This window comes from Pinus tabuliformis, chromosome X, assembly GCF_031772625.1.
Source record: "Pinus tabuliformis cultivar Carrire ecotype Pingquan chromosome X, CPIR1, whole genome shotgun sequence".
Lineage (NCBI taxonomy): Eukaryota > Viridiplantae > Streptophyta > Pinopsida > Pinales > Pinaceae > Pinus > Pinus tabuliformis.
The window spans coordinates 1,678,215,901-1,678,238,705 of record NC_142308.1 but is presented as its reverse complement, the minus strand read 5'-3'; the positions used below and the strand labels follow the sequence as shown (position 1 = coordinate 1,678,238,705).

Here is a 22,805-nt window from a genome sequence, read left to right as displayed (position 1 = left end):
ATTGCTGGGAAGGTTAAAAGTGATTTGAATTCTGTAAAAATATTTCAATTTAAAATTTTTACAAAAGTGGTGTTTAAAATAGATTCAACAACATCAAAAATTTAGATAAATAGGAAGAAAGTCAAAAATGTTCTGAATCCTAGTAAAAAAATTTAAAAATCTTATAAAAACAATATTTGAATCATCATATGATGAAAATAAATTCAGCACCAACAACAACTTTTAAAGCACTTAAAATTATGAAATTTAACCATTTTTATTTAACAAAAATCCCTTCAAATTATGAGCAACATTTCCATAAGAGTAAAAAAGACGACTTCGGCATTCATTTTCATATAAACAGCGGAATCTGTTATGAGAAGAGACTCTCTCTTTTAAACTCGAAACTCTTAAAGTGTGCATCCATAAAATTGATATATTAATTTTAATTTAACACAATCACAATAACTGAAATACAGGTTGAAGGAGGGCAATACTGTCGAAGTTTTACTAAAATAAGCAACTCTCTTAATTATATTTTCAGAGGCGTGACGTATTCAATATGCATACAGAGATTACAGATTTAATGATGTGTGATGCCTACAGAGATTACAGATTGAATGATGATGTTATGTCTACAGAGACATGATTTCGGAGACGAACAGGTTTATATTCTTTGTGGAGGATCCGCCCTCGGCCACCGCTGCTCTGACAGCCGCCTTCAGTTCTCCGACTCTTTCTCTCAATTCTTGCCCTGTTTCTTCCATCATTAACATTTTCACAATTCTTTCCACGTCCTCTCTGGTGACCACCCAATTCTGGTCGATTCTCTACGATGCCTCCAGTGCGATCTGGATCTCGTCCACCACAAAATTTGAGTTGAAGTGCTGCTCTGCATACAGCGGCCATGTGATCATGGGAACCCCCATCGTCGTCGTCTCCAGCACGGCGTTCCATCCGCAGTGCGACATAAAGCCCCTTGTAGCAGGATGCGCCAGGATGCTCAGCTGCGGGGCCCACCCCAGAATGATAAATCCTTGCTTCTTCTCCACCATACGATCATGGAATCCCTCGGGAAGAAAGTCCAGAGCCGATGAGAACGCCTTCGATCTGGTGTCCGACGGGGTTCACAGAACCCACACGAACTTCGTCCCGCTTGCCTCCAATCCCATCGCTAGCTCCTCAATCTGAGCGATCGATATGGAGTTCTCACTGCCAAAAGAAATGTAAAGCACCGACGCCTACGCTTGCGCGTCCAGCCACTCCAAGCACTTTTCTTCTTCCCTATTGAGACCCATCTCGACCGCGGGGGCGATCCTGCGAGGTCGGTCCTCAAATGCCTCTGGAGGGAGCAGAGGGCCGATTGTTCTGAGAGTGTCGTTAACCCTCTGGAAATGCATCACAAACTCTGCCTCCAACTCGTAGGAGGTGTTGGCGATGATCCTCCAGCTCTGTTTGTTCCCATGCCTTTGCCGGAGCCAGAACTGGTACGTGCCATTGTCGGTGGTGGCCTCAGGGTGCTCTGGCAGCATCTGAAGGCGAGTGAGACGGACTTCCTTGGGAAGCCCCGGGACAACATAACGACCAGAGTCAGTGCGCGGGAGATTGCGTGGTAGAACGTCCCACACGATCTGCTGGACTGACTCTCCGAACATTCCAGATGTGTCGAAGCACACTCTGGGGATGTCAAATTTCTTGGCCATGGCAGAGGCCCAACCCAGGAGAAAGTCTAAAGGTTACAGATTTTATTGTCCATCTCACAGCACTAGGATTATGGAATCAATAAATGCAAAGTTTCTTTAAAATGACTTGATCAGTGGGAACGATCAAACCAGAAACATAGTTTCTGAGAAGGATCATTCAGAATCTCAACCTTCCACTTCAAGTGATAGATTGGTTATTGTTCATAGCACCCCTCAAGTACAAACTGGTGTTGAACAACCAATTGTTGAAGTTCCACAAGTTGCTGACGATATTCCAATAGATCAAGGAGTTCAAGAGTTGCCAAGAACTTTTGAACAAGTTGAACCACATACTTCTCAGGAAGATGATGGTACAACATTAAGAGGATCTACTAGACCAAAGAGATCAGAAATTCCTAATGATTATGTTGCGTATCTACAAGAATCTGACTACAACATTAGAGCCGAAAATGATCCCGAGTCATTTTCACAAGCCATGAGTTGCAAAGAATCAGAACTATGGTACAATGCCATGAAGGAAGAGATGAATTCCATAAAGAGTAACGAAGTCTGGGATCTTGTTGAGTTCCCTAATGGTGCAAAAGCCATTGGATGTAAATGGGTCTTTAAGACAAAGAAAGGCTCATTGGGCAACATTGAGAGATACAAGGCAAGACTTGTTGCTAAGGGATTCACTCAAAAAGAAGGAATCGACTACACGGAGACTTTTTCTCCTGTATCTAAGAAAGATTCCTTGCGCGTTATTATGGCATTAGTAGCCCATTTTGACTTGGAGTTGCAACAAATGGATGTGAAAACGGCTTTTCTTAATGGAGATCTAGAGGAGGAGGTTTACATGAAACAACCTGAAGGATTCCCCTCTAGTGATGGTGAGCAATTGGTTTGCAAGCTCAAGAAGTCATTATATGGTTTAAAACAAGCATCCCGCCAATGGTATTTGAAATTCCATAATGTAATTTCTTCTTTCGGTTTTGTAGAAAACATTATGGATCAATGTATATACCTGAAAGTTAGTGGGAGTAAAATTTGTTTTCTTGTTTTATATGTGGATGACATTTTGCTAGCAACCAATGATAAGGGTTTGCTACATGAGGTGAAACAATTCCTCTCTAAAAATTATGATATGAAGGATATGGGTGAGGCAGAACATGTTAGTTTATGACAGTGATTCTATATGAGGAATTAGAACTTTAAAGAAATCATAACAACTTAAAGAATCGTAAAAACTGGAATAAACTTTTATGCCCAGTAAAAATGCAAGCAGAAATACGATTCTTTACATTCGGAATTAATTTCTTTAAAGAATCAAAATGAAGGTTTAATGCCCAGGGAAAATAAATCACCTCCAGCCATTGATAACGCTCTTGCTGCAAACCAAAAATTTCCTATTACGCTTCCACAGTCCACTTGCTTTCTTGACTGAAAACAACCCTCCAGCTTCAATCCAAAGTCATTCCAATGAGGAGCAGCAATTGCTGCCTTATTTTATCCACGCCTAAAAATATCGTAATACAATCTTCATCCAAGCATAAAGAAAAGAATACAGAAAGTCTGAAGGCACTTCCAAGCTCTGCTCTCTCAGCTTGATGGTGTAAAAACTGAAGGGGATTGAGATGCTAGCTTGGGGACCAAACAGATAAATTTATAGCCAAGCTTCCATCAAGCTTCTGATGGCTATGTGTCAGGTGTTCCACAGATCAAGGTAGAGAACTCCAGATGGAGTAATGGACCACTTCAGAAGCTCCCAACAAGAAAATTAATTAACTATAGTTGATTTCCTTAATTTAAGGAAATTACTGCAGTTGGTTTCCAGAAATTAAGGAAAGACTGCAGTTTACTTCCATAATTGTAGGCAGCAGTTGGTAAAAAAATTAATGGAGCTTAACATTCTCCCACTTGGTCCATACTTCCAAACTTAATGTCTCAACTTAAAACCCATTGATAATCTGTATTAAGTAATAGATACATGAATCATGGCGATAAGTCCTCTAATGACGAGTATTATCTTCCATGTATTACTATGTATTTATTCTTATTATAATTTATGTGGCAACAATTTCTTAATGAATAAACCTTATGTTTATTCTTGGTCCTTCTTAAATGAATTTTCTCAAATCAACTTAAGGAGCACATAAATATGAGAAAAAGAATCACAATAATTAATAATTTCATTAAAATAACATTGTCCATACAATGAGAAACTACATAATGGAACCAAGTCCCATATTCATTACATGATCCTTGAATTTAAATGGTGGCATGCCCTTAGTCAAAGGATTAGCGATCATCAACTCAGTGCTGACGTGCTCAATGACCACTTTCTTTTCTTTAACATGTTCCCTTATAGCTAAATACTTAATGTCGATGTGTTTATTTCGACTCCCACTTTTGTTGTTTTTAGCCATAAAAACAGCAGCTGAATTATCACAATATATTCTCAATGGCTTAGAGATAGAATCCATAATTCTAAGCCCAGAAATGAAACTCTTAAGCCATACACCATGTAAAGTAGCCTCAAAACAGGAGACGAACTCGGCTTCCATAGTGGAAGTGGCAATCAAGGTCTGCTTGGCACTCCTCCATGATAAAGCTCCACCGGCCATCATAAAAATGTAACCTGATGTTGATTTACATGGATCAACACATCCAGCAAAGTCAGAATCTAAGTATCCAGTTACTTCCAAGTTGTCCGTCCGTCTATACATAAGCATGTAGTCTTTGGTTCCTTGAAGGTACCTCATTACTTTCTTTGCAGCTCTCCAGTGGTCTAAACCTGGATCACTCTGATATCGTCCCAAAATTCCCACAACAAATGCAATGTTAGGCCTTGTGCAGACTTGAGCATACATTAGGCTTTCGACAGCAGAAGCATATGGAATGTTCTTCATTTGTTCCCTTTCAAAGTCATTCTTCGGGCATTGGTTCAAATTGAACCTATCACCCTTCACAATGGGAGCTACACTTGGTGAACAATCCTTTATCCGAAATCTCTCTAAAATTTTATTAATATAGGTTTCCTATGACAGACCCAAGATGCCTCGAAATCTGTCTCTATGGATCTTAATGCCAATGACATAAGATGCCTCACCCATATCCTTCATATCAAAATTTTTAGAGAGGAATTGTTTCACCTCATGTAGCAAACCCTTATCATTGGTTGCTAGCAAAATGTCATCCACATATAAAACAAGAAAACAAATTTTACTCCCACTAACTTTCAAGTATATACATTGATCCATAATGTTTTCTACAAAACCGAAAGAAGAAATTACATTATGGAATTTCAAATACCATTGGTGGGATTCTTGTTTTAAACCATATAATGACTTCTTGAGCTTGCAAACCAATTGCTCACCATCACTAGAGGGGAATCCTTCAGGTTGCTTCATGTAAACCTCCTCCTCTAGATCTCCATTAAGAAAAGTCGTTTTCACATCCATTTGTTGCAACTCCAAGTCAAAATGGGCTACTAATGCCATAATAACGCGCAAGGAATCTTTCTTAGATATAGGAGAAAAAGTCTCCGTGTAGTCGATTCCTTCTTTCTGAGTGAATCCCTTAGCAACAAGTCTTGCCTTGTATCTCTCAATGTTGCCCAATGAGTTTTCTTTGTCTTAAAGACCCATTTACATCCAATGGCTTTTGCACCATTAGGCAACTCAACAAGATCCTAGAATTCGTTACTCTTTATGGAATTCATCTCTTCCTTCATGGAATTGTACCATAGTTCTGATTCTTTGCAACTCATGGCTTGTGAAAATGACTCGGGATCATTTTCGGCTCCAATGTTGTAGTCAGATTCTTGTAGATACACAACATAATCATTAGGAATTTCCGATCTCTTTGGTCTAGTAGATCTTCTTAATGTTGTACCATCATCTTCCTGAGAAGTATGTGGTTCAACTTGTTCAAAAGTTCTTGGAAACTCTTGAACTCCTTGATCTACTGGAATATCGTCAGCAGCTTGTGGAACTTCAACAATTGGTTGTTCAACACCAGTTTGTACTTGAGGGGTGCCATGAACAATAACCAATCTATCACTTGAAGTGGAAGGTTGAGATTCTGAATGATCCTTCTCAGAAACTATGTTTTTGGTTTGATCGCTCCCACTGATCAAGTCATTTTCAAGAAACTTTGCATTTCTTGATTCCACAATCCTAGTGCTGTGAGATGGACAATAAAATCTGTAACCTTTAGACCTTTCAGCATATCCAATGAAATACCCACTAATGGTCCTTGGATCCAGCTTCTTCTCTTGTGGATTATAAATTCTCACTTCGGACAGGCATCCCCAAACGCGCATATGTCGCAAACTCGGTTTCCAACCTTTCCATAATTCAAATGGCGTTTTAGGAACTGCCTTGGTTGGAACTTGGTTTAATATATACACTACCATCTTAAGTGCTTCAGTCCACACGGATTTAGGAAGATTGGAGCTGCTAATCATACTCCGCACCATGTCCAATAAAGTTCGGTTTCTTCTTTCTGCTACACCATTCTGGTCGGGTGAACCAGGCATGGTGTATTGGGCAACAATCCCATGCTCTTGAAGAAATTTAGCGAATGGCCCAAGTGCTTGTCCATCTTCTGTGTATCTACCATAATATTCTCCACCTCTATCTGATCTCACGATCTTAATTTGCTTGCCGCATTGTTTCTCTACTTCAGCCTTAAAGATCTTAAAGGCATCTAATGCTTCGCTCTTTTTATGAAGCATGTAGAGATACATATATCGTGAGTAATCATCTATAAAGGAGATGAAGTATCTGTGACCATGTGAGTCCATGTCTGGACTACATATATCAGTATGTATGATCTCTAATATGTCCGAACTCCTATTGGCACCATTCTTTGACTTGTTGGTCTGCTTTCCCTTTATGCAGTCCACACAAGTCTCAAAATCAGTAAAATCTAGAGTATTAAGTACCCCTTCATTTACCAATATTTTAATTCTTTCTATGGAGATATGACCTAGTCTCTGGTGCCATAATTTAGAGGAATCTTCATTAATAACACATCTTTTAGTGTCAGTGTGAACATGCATTGAATCATAAGTCACATTGTTTTGTAAATTAATGCAGTAAAGACCATTAGACAAAATACCATTCCCAACATAATCAGATTTATAAAATAGACTGAAAGATTTTTCTGAAAAGTTAATGGAATATCCAAAAGGTACAAGCCTTGAGACTGAAATCAAGTTTCTAGAAAAACTTGGAACATAAAAGGTCTTTTCTAATTCTAAAACAAAGCCACTACTTAAAGTTAACTAACATGTTCCTATAGCTTCCACACGCGAGCCCATCTTGTTTCCTGATAAGATGCTTTAATCACTTCCCACTGGTTTCCTTAGGTTTTGCAAACCCTGCAAGGAATTCGAAATGTGAATTGTTGATCCAAAATCAATCCACCATGTGTTAATATTGACGTTAACCATATTAGATTCATAACAAACAAACGAGATTAAATTACCTTTGTCCGTAAGCCATTTTTGAAATTTGGCACATTCCTTCTTCATGTGTCCCTTCTTTTTATAGAAGAAACACTTGGAATCCTTTTTGATATCGGCTTGGGGAGGTACTTTACCTTTCCCTTTCTGATTGGCTTGAGATTTTCCCTTTCCACGCGTTACCAGCATTGCACTCTCTCCCAGTTCCATCACTAGTCTCTCTTCCTCTTGAACACACATGGTCATGAGTTCATTAATTGACCATTTATCCTTATGTGTGTTGTATGAGATTTTGAAAGGTCCATATTGGTGTGGAAGGGTGTTCAAGATGTAGTGCACTAGGAAGGACTCTGATATATCAACCTCGAGTTTCTTCAATTGAGCCACAGTATCCCTCATCTGCATGATGTGCTCGCGCATACCTTTCACACTGGTGAGCCTTAGGGATGAGAACTTCATGAATAATAAAGTGAAGAATAATTGAAATTTAGCTATATAGTCATTGTTACAGTCTTGGTCTAGTAAATTTTGCAGCTCGACTTACTAGATATTGTGGGTTTGTCTGGTACTGTTGTAAAGATGGTTGTCTGAATTTTCTTTTAATGTGTGATTTATCTCTTAGGTTTTCCATTTCCTTTTCATTCAAAAAAAAATAAATATACCAAGATGAAATGGTTTTCATTAAAAGGTATTTAAAGTTTATTTATTTTGAGGAGAAATCTTGCCATCATTTGGAGTAATACTGATATTTATCACAGTTTTTACTCATATAGTTTCTTGTATGAAGTTTATTTAAAAATGACATTTTGACTTATTCATTTTACTAAACATTTTTTTTTAACTCTGGTTAAAGAAATGTTTATAATTTTATAAGAAATTTTTTTTTAAGAGTTTGATTAGTGCGGTATTTGTTTCCGCTTTCCATATATATATTTTTGTTTATGCAATTTATAATGGATAATGTCTAGTGAGCCATATAATTTTAATTAATTAGAGAATAGCCACAACATCTTTAATTAAATAAAATTATATATTATGATTGGTTAGATCACATAAAGATTATTTAGACATTAAATTGTAATTAATTAGACTAAATATAATAAATTTTATCCCACAGGAATTTTTATTATATTTATGTAATTAATTAGGATAAAATTTCATAACCTACCCACAGGAGTTATGAATTAATAAGTTTTATCATAAAGTTCAGAATTATGAATAATTGAATCTGTTTGAATTAAAAATTTAGCCCACAGGCAATTTTTATGTCATTAGATTCAATTTTGAGCAAGATTTACATTGGTAAACCATGCAATTTTATCTAAGCCTCAATTTTAACATAAGCATGTGATTTTTAATTTTGATGCAGTTGTACAACCTGCAAATTTCTCTGAAATTCGTTGTGACATTCCCGAACTTAAGGGAGATAACTATAAGGTTTGGAAGGAGAGGATTCTCCTTCATTTGGGGTGGATGGACATATATTATGCTATTAGGAAAGATGAACCACCGGCACTCACTAATACCAGCACTGCAGCGGACATCACGCTTTATGAACGATGGGAGTGATCCAATCGTCTAAGCATGATGTTCATTAAGACTAAAATTTCAGCTGGTATTTGTGGTTCCGTTGATCAGCATGAAAAGGTCCGAGACTTGTTGAAGGCCATTGATGATCAATTCGTCACTTCAGACAAGGCACTAGAAAGCACCCTAATCATGAAGTTCTCATCCCTAAGGCTCACCAGTGTGAAAGGTGTGCGCGAGCACGTCATGTAGATGAGGGATACTGTGGCTCAATTGAAGAAACTCGAGGTTCATTCCAGATTATAGTTCCATACAAATCATGTCGGATGCCATAATCACATACCATATACCAGAGACAAAGGACCAAGACACCACTGTTAAACCCCAAATGTATCATAAATTTGTGATAATACGCAGAGACCAATATCGATTTATATGTGTCTTCTCAGAAATAAAATATATTCCAAAGCCATTTCACAAAAGTACTCAAATATGGAAATGAGAGATCATGTGGGACCTGGGTCGATTAAGACCATTTCTCAAGAGTAATAAAATCCAGAAATTAAACGAATCATATTCTAAAGCCAAATGCGTGAATGTATCTTTTCTAGATTCGTAGTAATCAAGCAAAAAAAAAATATAATTTCTGAGATGACCCACCTGGGGAAAGCTATCGTGCAATGGATGTATTCCAGAAGAGTGGGTAGACTGAATATGTGAAACATGGCACGAAGAGAATAGTGGTTGTTTATAAAAGTGGAAGATCTGTAATTTCCGTTCTCATAACAACTCGTTTTGGTAAGCAGAACACACCAAGGCAGAGATAAGTGTGTACGCTCTGATACCAATGTTAGTTTATGACAGCGATTCTATATGCGGAATTAGAACTTTAAAGAAATCATAAAAACTTAAAGAATCATAAAAACTGGAATAAACTTTTATGCCCAGTAAAAATGCAAGCAGAAATACAATTCTTTACATTTGGAATTAATTTCTTTAAAGAATCAAAATGAAGGTTTAATGCCCAGGGAAAATAAATTACCTCCAGCCATTAATAACGCTCTTATTGCAAACCAAAACTTTCCTATTACGCTTCCACAGTCCACTTGCTTTCTTGACTAAAAACAGCGCTCCAGCTTCAATCCAAAGTCATTCAAATGAGGAGCAGCAGTTGCTGCCTTGTTTTATCCACGCCTAAAAATATCGTAACAGCATCTTCATCCAAGCATAAAGAAAAGAATACAGAAAGTCTCAAGGCACTTCCAAGCTCTACTCTCTCAGCTTGATGGTGTAAAAAGTGAAGGGGATTGAGATGCTAGCTTGGGGACCAAACAGATAAATTTATAGCCAAGCTTCCATCAAGCTTCTGATGGCTATGTGTCAGGTGTTCCACAGATCAAGGTAGAGAACTCCAGATGGAGTAATGGACCACTTCAGAAGCTCCCAACAAGAAAATTAATTAACTGCAGTTGATTTCCTTAATTTAATGAAATTACTGCAGTTGGTTTCCAGAAATTAAGGAAAGACTGCAGTTTACTTCCATAATTGTAGGCAGAAGTTGGTAAAAAAATTAATGGAGCTTAACATCCACATGTGTCGAAGCACACTCTGGGGATGTCAAATTTCTTGGCCACGGCAGAGGCCCAGCCCAGGAGAAAGTCGGCAATAAGGCATTTCAGGGGTGGAGTGGTGAGGGCGCCGCTCACTTGGCTGCCCAGATACCGGTGGAGGAAGCGTTCGAAGGGTTCCTTGAGGCGCTCGTTGCCAGCGAGCAAAGGTGGCAGCTGATGCCACTGGACGTTGTTGCTATTGACCTTGCCAAGCGCCAATTCGTCTTTGGTGACCTCCATTTCCACCAAGTGGATGTCCAGCTCGCTCTCCCGGGCTTCATTGACCTTCTCCTTCAGGGAAGAAATATGATGGAAAGTGACGACGAAGGTAACAGTGAGGCCCTTGGCAGCGAGCTTGTTGGCGAGCTGCATGAAGGGAATGAGATGGCCGTGACCAAGAGACGGCAGCATCATCACATGACGCTTATGAGCCATCCTGGTCATGCATACTGGGCACCATTGATTCTATTCCACCCTTCTTGTTTGCGCTTTCAATTTTATAGAGTCAAATCGAAAGGAATGCAGAAACAGAGAAGCCTAAAACACGCTCAAGAATCAAAATTGCGAGGGGCTGTGATTAAACAGCGGGATTTGTAGGAGAATCAGAACAGGGAGGAGGTATGATTAAATTGCGGGATTCGTACAATAAATAACAAGAAGGATCAAATCGAAAGGAATGTAGAAACAAAGAAGCCTAAAACAAGCTCGAGAATCAAAATTGCGGGAGGCTGTGATTAAACAATGGGATTTGTAGGAGAATCAGAACAGGGAGGAGGTATGATTAAACTGCGGGATTCGTACAATAATCAACAGGAAGGAGCTGTGATTAAACTACGGGCTTCGTTGATGTTAAATAGAGATGGGTAACACTGTCTTCGTGCCTTGACTAAGGCCGCGGCGACGCAAGATGCGCGTCAGCATTGACATCACGGTTGTGTTATAGGGAGGATATAGAACTTAAATCCGCTGGGTGTAACTGCATTGTTAATTGGGTAAATTTTTTAGCCCTCGTGCGAGAGGAATGTTATTGTTTTCCTATTGGGTTTCCAATTATGGAGGACATTTTTGGTCCCAGAGTAAGGTCTCTTATTTTGAGTTTTGGATTGTGTTAAGTTATAAATTTCAGTAAATTTAATTTACAATGTCATTAAATTGCGTGATTCGTACCAGAATCAACAGGGAGGAGCCGTGATTTAACTGCGGTAATCGTTGATTTGTAATAATAGAGACTGGCAACACTGCCTTCGTGCGTGGAAATGACGAAAGGTTGTTCGTCATTTACACCGCCGTGATGCATGATGTGCGTCAGCATTGGCGTCACGGTTGTGTTATAGGGATGATATAGAACATTAAGTCAGTGGGGTTCCCATGGCTTGCAAGTTCCCGGTAATAGCGTTCTTAATTAAGTCAATTTTCTAAGCCTTTTGCGAGAGTAATGTTTGGTACACTCGTATATTATGTTTTTATAGGGTTTCCAATTTTATGGGAAGATATTTTTGGTCTAGGAGAGTAGGCTCTGCTATTTAGAGTTTCAGTTTTTCTAAATTTCTTTTATTTCTAGTTTCTATTGTTATAGCGACAGTTTTAAATCTCCTAAATCACTCCCATAACAATTTACTTTGGTTTAAAAAAAATATTTAAATCAATCTTGCGTATTTATATTTCAGGGGACGATTGATTTTTAAGAGCGAGTATATCTAATGCAAATTTTCAGTACGATAATATTATTATTTTAGGGGATCATTCATTTTACGAGGACATCTAATTTGAATTTTTGAATGTCCAATATCACTGGTCGGAGGTTGGAGCTCGAACAACGAAGGCGGTGGATTTAATATTCTTAATTTTAGGCGATGTATACATGTTTTTGGGTTGTTCAATATAAGGTCCCATTGATGTTATCTTGTATGTTTATATATTGGTGTTATATTATAAAGAATCTCGATGGAGTGTTATCCCGGAAATTAATCAAATGACGGATTCTGGCGGCAATCCTTCCCCGCTCGTAATAATTTGCATGCAAGGCATCCTAATGGCCAAGTTGAAAGCGACCTTTGGAGTGCGAGCCATTCCCCCTACCCATCAGTGAATTTTTTCATGACAGTTTTATTTTTAAACGGCCCGTCATATGAGGTTTCATTAAGAGAGTACGCATTGAGAGAGTAGGATTATTGCCATTTTTGCGTGATTGGTGGGTTATTGAATCAAATGTAATGAAGGTATGCTTAGGCGTGCCTTTGCTTTGCTGGTGTATGAAATCTAATAATATTTCAAATCAATCTACCTTGGTTTCCTTGTGAGACATAAGTTTTTGTGTCCTCAAGAGTCAAGCCTATTGTTTTATGGTTCAAAATTCTCATCATCTGGTCTTGATGATGAACCACACTTGTTGGTTCGAAACGCATTGGCCAAAAGATTCTCTCATGTGATTTCTACCGAAATATTTTGTTTAATTCAAATCTTGTAATTATCAGTTCAAAATTCAAATCTAATAATCATTGTTCAAATCTATTTTCAATGATTCCCCTTTTATCATCTTGAATTGTTATAAGGATCTACGTTTCAATTTAGGATCATGAATCTCTGCGTAGTGACTCCGCTTATATCATCTTGTGCTGGTACATGGATCTACAAGTGAAGAAGCCAAGCACGCATAGGCGGGTTACCAAATTTCTCCTTTTCCACTATATTGCCCAACATCTCCCAAGGTTCGAAAGCCAATTTAAGTTCCATTAGAGTAATTGATTGCATATCCACCATTTCAATATCCAATAGCAGGGGTACCCACCTCTGAGCAAGCAACAGTAACAAAGTGAGCCCCACCACCTGAACGAGGGCAGAGAAAGTGTTGGTTGACTGAAGAGCAGCTCCTGTGCAAATTTAAGATTCTGCCTCAATTGTAAATCGATATTGAAATGTATCCAATGTGTTTGTAGTAAATAGATTGGTTCTGGTAATGATGAGTGAGAACAAATCAACAGCAGTGGGAAAACAAATCAGGAGTAGTTAAGTTATTCGACACTCATACTCGTTGACTCTTGTTCGACATTGTAGTCAAGCTTACACTCCTATCCATAATCTTAGTTGTTTGTGTGCAAGTCAAAGACATGGAGTTGTGGGTTGCTCCTTTAAACTTTAGTGTTTCTATTTCACACCATGACCTTCGTACTTTAATTCTATAACTGTATCTTAACCATCACACCTCTAAACTCAAAACAATCAATGGCTTTTCAAAATAGAAGGAGTTATGGAATTGAAAGTATACGCATTCCCGAAATTTTAATCATGCTTTCACAACAACTACATATTTACTATCAATAGAAAACTAACCATTCCCCAAATAAAAAACTCTAATTATCAGAAGCGCAGAGCAATCGGGAAAATAAAATATAAAACCACATCTATAGCTCTTTAATCCAGGAATAAGTTTTATGATTGTTCAAGCAACAAGGACATTTCTAAGAAGGGAATCTAAGACGACATACCTACTTTTGCGAAGAAGTTAAATGAATACCATAGCTGATGTCCATTACCAACTTTGAATCTTGAACAAACTTCTTTAAATCTTGTGATTTTGTTCACTATTAAAGCAAATTTTTCACCGTTGGTTTCAGTTGTATGTGCTGAAACAAACGATTTTGAACTTTGCTATAATTTTTTGTGAAATGAGCGACTTTCACCCGATCCTTTTTGGCATTTTTGGCATTACACAGTGAAAGAGGTCTAGGCCATTCCTCTCTAAGAAATGCATTTCATTAGAGCTAGACTATGTTCGTCCATCAAAATCTATACATAGTACAAATATCTAGAGGCCATTTCTCTTAACCACTGTGTATTCACATCATTTTGATTGGATTGACTCGCAACACTTGAGCACCTAGTCAGTTCGTCCTGCAAATCTTGAATACGATCGTTACAAATCTTCAGTAGTATCGTTACAGATATATAAATATATATGTCTTATATATCTAATTGAAACTGGTCATTTTATGATATGCCAGTCATTATGACATTTTTTAAAATTATTAGCAAGTTGATAATGACATGTTTATTTTAAATTAAATTGTATTTTACGAGTAAAAACCGTGAAAACGTGCATACGGGTGTGAATTTTAAAGCCTGGCCTCTACTGATTATTATCCACACATGGCATTGAGTTATTTCACTTATGGCATTCGTAAAATGCAAGGGGGATGACATTAAATTCACAACGTAAGACGGCGGAGAGTTTTCCTTCCTCCACAAGAAAAAACATTTCATGTGCTATTATGTCGCAGGCATGGAGGTGATGCAAGAGATAAGGAGATTGGATGAGACTTGGATTACATCTGATAGAAGATCTCGCAACATTAAAGTTGCCATCATACAGGTCCTTGGGATGATGAATCTCGGGAAGTAGGATTTCACTTAGTAGTTTTAGGTTTCCTCCCTTTACTAGGGTTTTGCATTCCATATAAATAGGTGTTGGGTAGTTAATTTACACCTTATTGTCTAAAAGCTCGTTGTGGTGAATATATTTTTTTATGTGTTGTCTTTAGTGTGACCTTTTGGAAGCTTTTCCAATGGGTTTTTCGGTCAAATTTCTCTAAAATCCGACTGCATTTTATTGAAATCACAAGTTTTATGGGTAATCTCTGCACAATCAAAGCTTCCTAGGGGTTTTTTAGGGTGCTGAATCCAAATATGTAGTCAAAAGCCCGTTTTAAATAACAAAAATCAAGATTTAAACTCAATTTTTTCTGCGGGATTCTGGCACCGGAAAGTCAAAAAAGTCGCACTAAAGACAACTCCCTTTGTTATTTTAAGGTGGCAACTTTTGTATTGTTAAAGAGTTGGTATTGCTCATATTATCTGCACTCTATTATATTCTTTGCTTCTTTTATGTCTCACAACAAAGTTGTATGGGTTAGGGTTGTGGGAAAATGTCTACCATAAAGTTAAGGCATCCATCCACTTCACTTATATCTTTTTGTTCTCCACAATTGAACCAATAGTAAAGGGTTATACAAAGGATTTAGGCAAAGTTTTATGCTCACACTACAACACAATAGTTAGTATTTGTCCATGCAGTCATCAAGGTGTAAGTGTTGGTCTCACATGTTTTTCGTATGTTTCTTGCATAGCTCCTCATCTGGCCCTTCCTTTGAGTTTGTTTGTTTTGTCCTCTGCATACGTTCAGTTAGTTGAGCCATCAAGAGTCTCTTTCAATTGCCTTGTCCTGGTTGCTGGAGTTTGGTATAGTGGCGCGCTCTTGGTCTGGTTTTAATAGATACTTGAATTATGTGTTTAAACTGTAATTTTGTCAGTCACCTTATTCAATTTTGGGTGGATCTAGGAGCCTAACTAGTTGGAGAGAATCTCTCAACAAACTAAGCCTAAACTGAATCCTAACCATGAGGAAAAAACTCAATCTAGAAAGGTAGGATTAAATCCTAACTTTCACGATTTTAATTAATTAAATTATTTGGACTTAGAATTGTTTTAACATATGACACTAAGGCTAACATCACATAGGGGTACTCTTCTGCCTGCTCAAGCGCATAATATCTTTAGACTTTATTTCTCTATAGGTGCAGTTTGGTGCGGATATATTGATGACATCACTCTCCCGGTATTAATTTCCAAATATGGTCCTTTCATCAAGTATCTCACAGTCGATAGGGTCATAGTAGTCTGTCTTTCTTCACAACGGAAGTGTCATCAGGTCAGTAGGAAGTTTAAATCTCTATTTCACACGACTCTTTGCAGGTACAACTGTTGCATGGCATCGCCCCAATGCCTTCTCAGTCGAAGAGGTGTCACACCAGGGGCTTCCCACTCTAGGAAATGACACCTTTTCGGGTGGGAATTGGTAGCAAACGCTTTTGACTCAGTCCCTCTTGAAATTCAAAAGGAAATTCACACCTTGGTATCAAAGAGTTTGGAGAATGTATGTACCATTCAGACTTAGAGATTGCTTGCAAGGGTAACACCAACTGGTTCTTGATCCAGACAAATGGTGGAAGAGGCATTTATATTTCCTCCATTCTATCTCAACCCATAGGCAAATGGAAATCCTTATCCACATGATGTTACGACATAACTAGGTAGAAAATTGCAAGTTATTTGTTGGACAAGAGGCCATTAAGAGGACCTGAAGAGAGATTCACTATGATATGGATGAGATAAAATTTCATTTAAACAAGATGGAGCGTTACATAGTCACAGATTCTGATTCTGACTCAGTGGCTCCCCAGAATGGGGAGGCGGTCATCAATGTAACTCCATTGAATATGGTTGTTGCATCTCCTTCTCTAGATCTCCTGGTCATTATACTAGACGACTAAATACACAACGTCTTCTAGTTATTTTTGGTTTGATTGGTCTTTTGTTTATACGACATTACAATCAGTTATGTTATATGTATGTGCTCCATCATGTTTCCCTCTCTTTGGTTCATATTCTCAATATGTTATGGGTTGAATAGTAGTATCTTTTGGATTTTTGAGTATGTAAGTCAATCACGATGTTATGAATTAGACACATGTGGTTTTCTGTCAATAAGATGCGGGTCTTATGACCAGGTCAACAAGGAATTCTAAAGCATATCAAATGTAATCTTTCTCTTTTTGACTACTAATAGAAAAATGGGATGGATATTACAAAAAAAATGATATAAAGAAATATAATCTGAGGCTATGTACACATGTTTTTTGGGTTGTTCAATATAAGGCCCCATTGATGTTATCTCGTATGTTAGAGATTGGTGAGTGTTATGCATGGTATAAAGAAATATAAAGTCCTATTTGTGTTGTTTAGTATGTTAGATATTAGGAATGGTCTCCTACAAATTAAATAAAGTATAATGTTAACAATTTGATACATTAAATATAATATAAAAAATGAATATTTGAATATCATTTATGTATGTATTTTATAATGGCCATAGTTTTTTTGGGTATTTGATACTGAGTTGAAGTTTAGCGAGAGGTATTATAGTGTTTTAATGAGTGAGTTAGATAAAAGGATTCATATAATAATTTTTAATCTTGATGATTGAATCACCTTGCTTCATTTTATGTAATTGGAATCATTTTGTAAACGTCAAAGAAACATGTGACCTTGCTTCATTTTATGTAATTGTATGTTTATTAGGAATCGTTTTGTAGAAGCTAAAGAAACATGGGAAAAATTATAATGAATAATTCTTTTTAGTAAAATCTTCATAAGGGAGGGTAGGGTACACTGGAATTATGTGTATTTTAGAATTGTAAAAAGTTATAGATTTAGGGGCATTTGGTGCTTAGCTGAATTTTAATTGAGAGGTACTACAGTCTTTTAATCGGTTAGCTAGATAAAATGCCTCATGTAATATTTTTTAGTTTAGATTATTGGATCAACAATGTTTATTTTATGAGGTTGCATGTTTATTAAGAATATTATGCATTTTGCAGATAATGGTCACATGTTGCTAGTTGGAAAAATTATAGATGGACAAAAATCTTGCCTCAAACCTTCAACAAATAGGGAGGGTAGGCTAGAATCATGTTATCTGCATGGTTCTAACCTATTGAAAATACTAATTCAAGGCTCCCCATCATATTTCTTTATAATGGATAATGAATACCCTATGTGAAAAATCCACGATTACAATAATATGGAATTGAATCTTTTATCTATTGCAAATTATTTCTCTTTTGTAATTAAATTTACGAAAAATAAAAATTAAATCACTATTCCAATCTACACAATTAAAAATGTTGTGGAATACAAAAATTGGAATTGAATAATATGTGGATACACCTAAAAATATGACATTGTTGTTTTTGGACAATTGTCCTCGGAAAAACCTAAGGGAAAATGAATGCAACAGATGAGGGTTTTATTATTATCTTCAACAATTTAGGAGAAATTAAACTTAGTTTCCTATCACTGGAAAACCTCCAGCAAATATAAATCTCAAGTGGAAAAATAATATAGAGATTATTTATCTCCATATGGAACTGGATTTTCTCTCTCCCAACAACTCAAAATTCCTAGCTATTTGCACTGCCTCGCTGGAAATGCCTACGCCTACCTCTAGAAATTTGTTCAGCCCTGGAATCACCTTCCCACAAGTCTTCTTACCTCATGAATTTCTCCTAGCTTATTTTATCTTCCTCCATATGATAGATATGTCCATTGGCTCATGGAACGAGCTCCTCTACCACTCGTATTGTCTACTGGCAACTCGCACTAGCTGAATATGGCTTCCTTTGTAAATAATTCAGCCTCCCTTTTCCTGCCACTCTGACACTAGAAAATCACTGGGAATCTCTTCAGAATCTTTGCTAAACTCTTGCCTCTAATTCTTCCCTAGCTTCAACTATGCCCCTGCTAAATGCCTACAACTAGGTAGTTGAATTTATCTCAAAATACTCGATGTCTTCTCCAAGCCCTTCGAACTACACTTATAATCTCTCGTTGGAGTCTCTACAACCACGATTACATCTCAAACAATGGCTAAGATCATTTTGACTTCATTAATAGAACCCTCTCTAAGAGAAAAATCAAACTTCCTTAGTTAATTCACTTTAATTAACTACTTTTCCTCAGTTGGACTTAGAAAATATTTTAATTATGGCTAATTAATTTTATTAAGGAATCTCCAAGGTCTTTTCTTGCAAAACCTTTTTTGGGTTTTGGAGATCTCGTGCTCCTTAGCCTCGTAGACATCATAGAGAGTAGAACACCTATTCAATGCTACCATAAACTCAAAAACTAACACTCCCTCTTAGTGAGGAAGGCGTTCTCCACTATACCCATCTTCTCTCTAAGGTAAGCAAACTTTGCCCGCCTAAGGACTTCATGAGTATATTAGCCACCTACTAATCTATGGGAACATGTTGTGGTTGAACTGATCCACACTACACACAATATTTGATTCACTCGTTACATGATGTAACTAAACCATCATGTGCTACCATTACGTTACTTTGATCTCACATTGTTGATGCCCTTGTGCTACCTCTGCACTATTGCTATCACTACAATAGTTAGTCTCAATTTCCCTCTGAATATAAACTAGGAGATCTCCTCCAGCAAATCAACTCGACCTCCTCCCTGCTACTTGCACTTCTAACTGGAATTTGTAGTACCGCTATTGGGAAACTCGTTCTACCTCCAGAAAATATCTCCGGAACCTCCTGACTACTTGCACTCTTTCCGACAACATATATTGGCTTACTAGACTACATAACACTTCCACCACGGAACTCGTTCTTGCTTATTTTGTTGGAAATATTAGGTTCCATTCCTAATTAGAATGCTGGAAATCTGCTCTAGATGGAAACCCCTTCCTAGAGTCTCCCTTTGGCTGGAACTGTGCCTGCACTCTGTAACTAGCCAAATCGCACTACCACCCGATTCACATGAATTTCCTGCTATTGGCACTTGTAACTAGAAAATTGACCTATCTAGATCTACTATGTCACTGCAACTAGTTCTGCAATTGTCTCTTCAATAATGAATGTGCCTTGCTCCCTCTGCAACTAGCTATGAACTATCTATCGAGTATCTAACTGTACCTTGTGGACTTTTAGATCCTCCTACTATTATAAATTGTTGGGCTCCCATAACAAAGGTAATGATCGAACTAAGGAACAAATAACAATTAGATTTGATCTACTGATCAAAACCTCCTTAGCTAGATCTAGACCTCCTTGCTACTCCTCCCTCATATCCTACCTAATTTGGCATACTAGAGTGCTATAATCCTGCTCCCCTTTATAGGTATTGTTGTTATTAGTGTGAATTCATCCTCTAATCTGGAAGATAAATCCTTTATCTCTGCAGAAGTTGTTTTTGTCTTCCCCTTCTTATCCTTTTTCCTCTTTGGACACTGACTGGCATAGTGAGCAAGTTCACCACATCCAAAGCACTTGACCTTTGACATGTCCTTTTTAATCTCTCCTTTATATTCTTGTCCTTGAGTGGGACCCTTCTTTGGTTTTCCCTTCCTTAAAACAGCAACATTTTCTTCTTCCAATCTTTGGTTCCTTGCCACTGCTACTGGTAGTACCATTGATGAGACTGAGCCTTAACTCCTCTTGATTGAATGATCCAGGGGATCAAAAATATGCTTAACAATTAAAGTGCTCAAAATATCTCAAAACTAGTGCCAAATCATAGACCTTGTCGGTCTGATTCCAACGATGCTTGAATCACCTCAATCCAACACCATATGTGAAAGTTATCATGTTATGAAGCTTTTAGTAAATAGATAAAAAAACAACTTGCATGGTTGACTGGACTATTAACTAGGTAGATCGTACAGTGACATGGCGCTGGCATTAGTAGGTTGATTGGGTAGTACGGATGTCAGACGGGCCAATCCCATGCTGACATGTGGTAGGTCATATAGTTCGGGTTGGAAATTTTTTATTAGTTGTTGTGTTTTGGTTTGACCAATCAAAAGGTGCCACGTGGCCCAATGGGAGGGTGCCATGGGAGCGTTGGAATTTGTGCCAAAATTTTGGTTAGTGGGCTAACAGGATTCCATTGGGTTCAATCGCACAACCTCATAGTTACAAACAAACTGTCGAACAGTTCCACCACTAGATCCACTTATTAATGCTCTGTAGCAAATTTCTATTAAAATGTAATTGTTTTGGAGTTGCGGGGGGGGTGGGGGCGGGGGTGGGTGGAGGCACATGACCAGTTTTGCTAATTTGGTCATTTTGTAGGGTAGATAACAGAGAAATGAATAAGGAGATCGAACTTTGCCATCTTCAGCTTTTTTGAGACCAAGAAGAGCCTACACAAGGGTTTGTTGGTGTTCTATACACGATGGAAGCATTATTTTTTATGATTTGAGCATTGTATGTTGATGTAATTTACATTTTGAGCATATAATATAAAGGGCCAACATTGGAAGCTGGACCCAGAGACATAGCCCAGGAGGGGTGAACTCCGTCATTAAATTGTTGTTTTGTGATGCTGCATGTTGTCTATTTTTCTCTGGTTAAATCTGCAAAACTTAACTAAAATTTCTAAGTTTATGTGCTTTTGCAATTTTGATCTATTGCCCACAAGACATAATCTAGCTTGCAAAATTTTTCAAGAAGCCTTCAGTTTTTAATTTCATGTCAGTGAAGTCACTCCACAGGCATTCCCAATTTGGTAGCTTCTCCCGTCTAGTAATCACTTGAATGAAAGTTTGTCATTCCTTCGAAATCCCTTTTAGAGTTATACATACAAGCTTGTCATCTACTGACTTTTTCCAACTATTGCAAGTTCATCTCTAACATCTTGCATTATGGTGAGGTAGGATGTTACATTCTCACCCTTTTGCATTTTGACCATTCTAAGATTCTCCTTAAGAATCATATTCTGACTCTCAGAAGGATCCTAGTATAGTTGACTCTGGCATCCCACATCTCCTTTACAATTCTCTTCTTTGTAATATGTCGGGCGATATGATCCCATACTTTGTTGAGGACCATCCTCTTGGATTTGGCCATGTCCTTCCTGTATTCATGTAACTGGATAGGATCTGTTGATACAACTACGAATATTTCCATAAAATCCTTTAGACCATGCTCAACCAAAAGGAATATGATCCTGGCCTTCTAGATGCCAAAGTTGGAGGCTCCATCCAACCTATCCTAATCCTCGAGTCCTGCTATGATCGTCTTCTCTAAAAACTACGAAACTTAATAAACAAGAGAAATAATAAACTAGGAAATCTCCTTCTCCTTTCGGAAATTTTACTCAACCTCCCTTATGGAAGTTCACACTCTTCACTTAATTGTGAAATTCTTCTCTAAGTAACTCACACTTTCCTCTAGATATTCTTCTCGGAACTCCCACTTCTTGCTGCTTCTCCTGGGTAAATTGCTCTAGCTCCGGAAAATCTCATGGCTCTTGCACACACACTGCTGACCTTGAAACACACATTCGATGGATTGGAAAGCTCGCAATGGAAAATATCTTTTCTTTCTAAAACGTTTTTATGCTTGAAATTATGACCTCCTTCCCTGACACTAGAAAATTGGAAACTTTAGAGAATTTTTCTTGAAATTCCCTCTGTGTGCTTTCTCTTCCTTGCCCAGCATAGATTTGCTATTGTAAAACCCTGATCTGAATTGGATCATTATATTTTTTTCATCCATCTAGATGCATTTGGAGTGGAAAACGTGGAGGAATAAGCTCACAGGACCATTTTTACCGGTGGGACTCAATTTGGCGAAACGTTGTCCGAAACCTTCTAGGAGCATTTTGAGGCATCAAACAATGTTTCTTGGGTTTAAAAAATTGTTTCTTATGTGTAACACTTTTTCATGCAATTCTACACACAGAGAACTTTCCAACGGCGTAAGAATCACATCAATCAGAGTCAGTATGCAAAGGTTATGCCACTGAGAAGTTGACCTTCCTGTTTTCACACCTATAGTTCGGGAGGATGCCACGTCAACCCCAATTATTCATGGAAAAGGGGCTAGCCATGTGTTTTTGATGTAAAATACTTTAGAAGAGTTTATTTTGTACCTCTAGTTAAGAGTTGATGTAGTCCAACTT

At 37.7% G+C, this 22,805-nt stretch overlaps 1 pseudogene; it reads right to left on the bottom strand.

Annotated features, from left to right (window-relative positions):
- Window positions 1-614: 614 nt before the first annotated feature.
- LOC149146458 (scopoletin glucosyltransferase-like) lies at window positions 615-10,728 on the bottom strand (annotated as a pseudogene).
- Window positions 10,729-22,805: the final 12,077 nt, after the last annotated feature.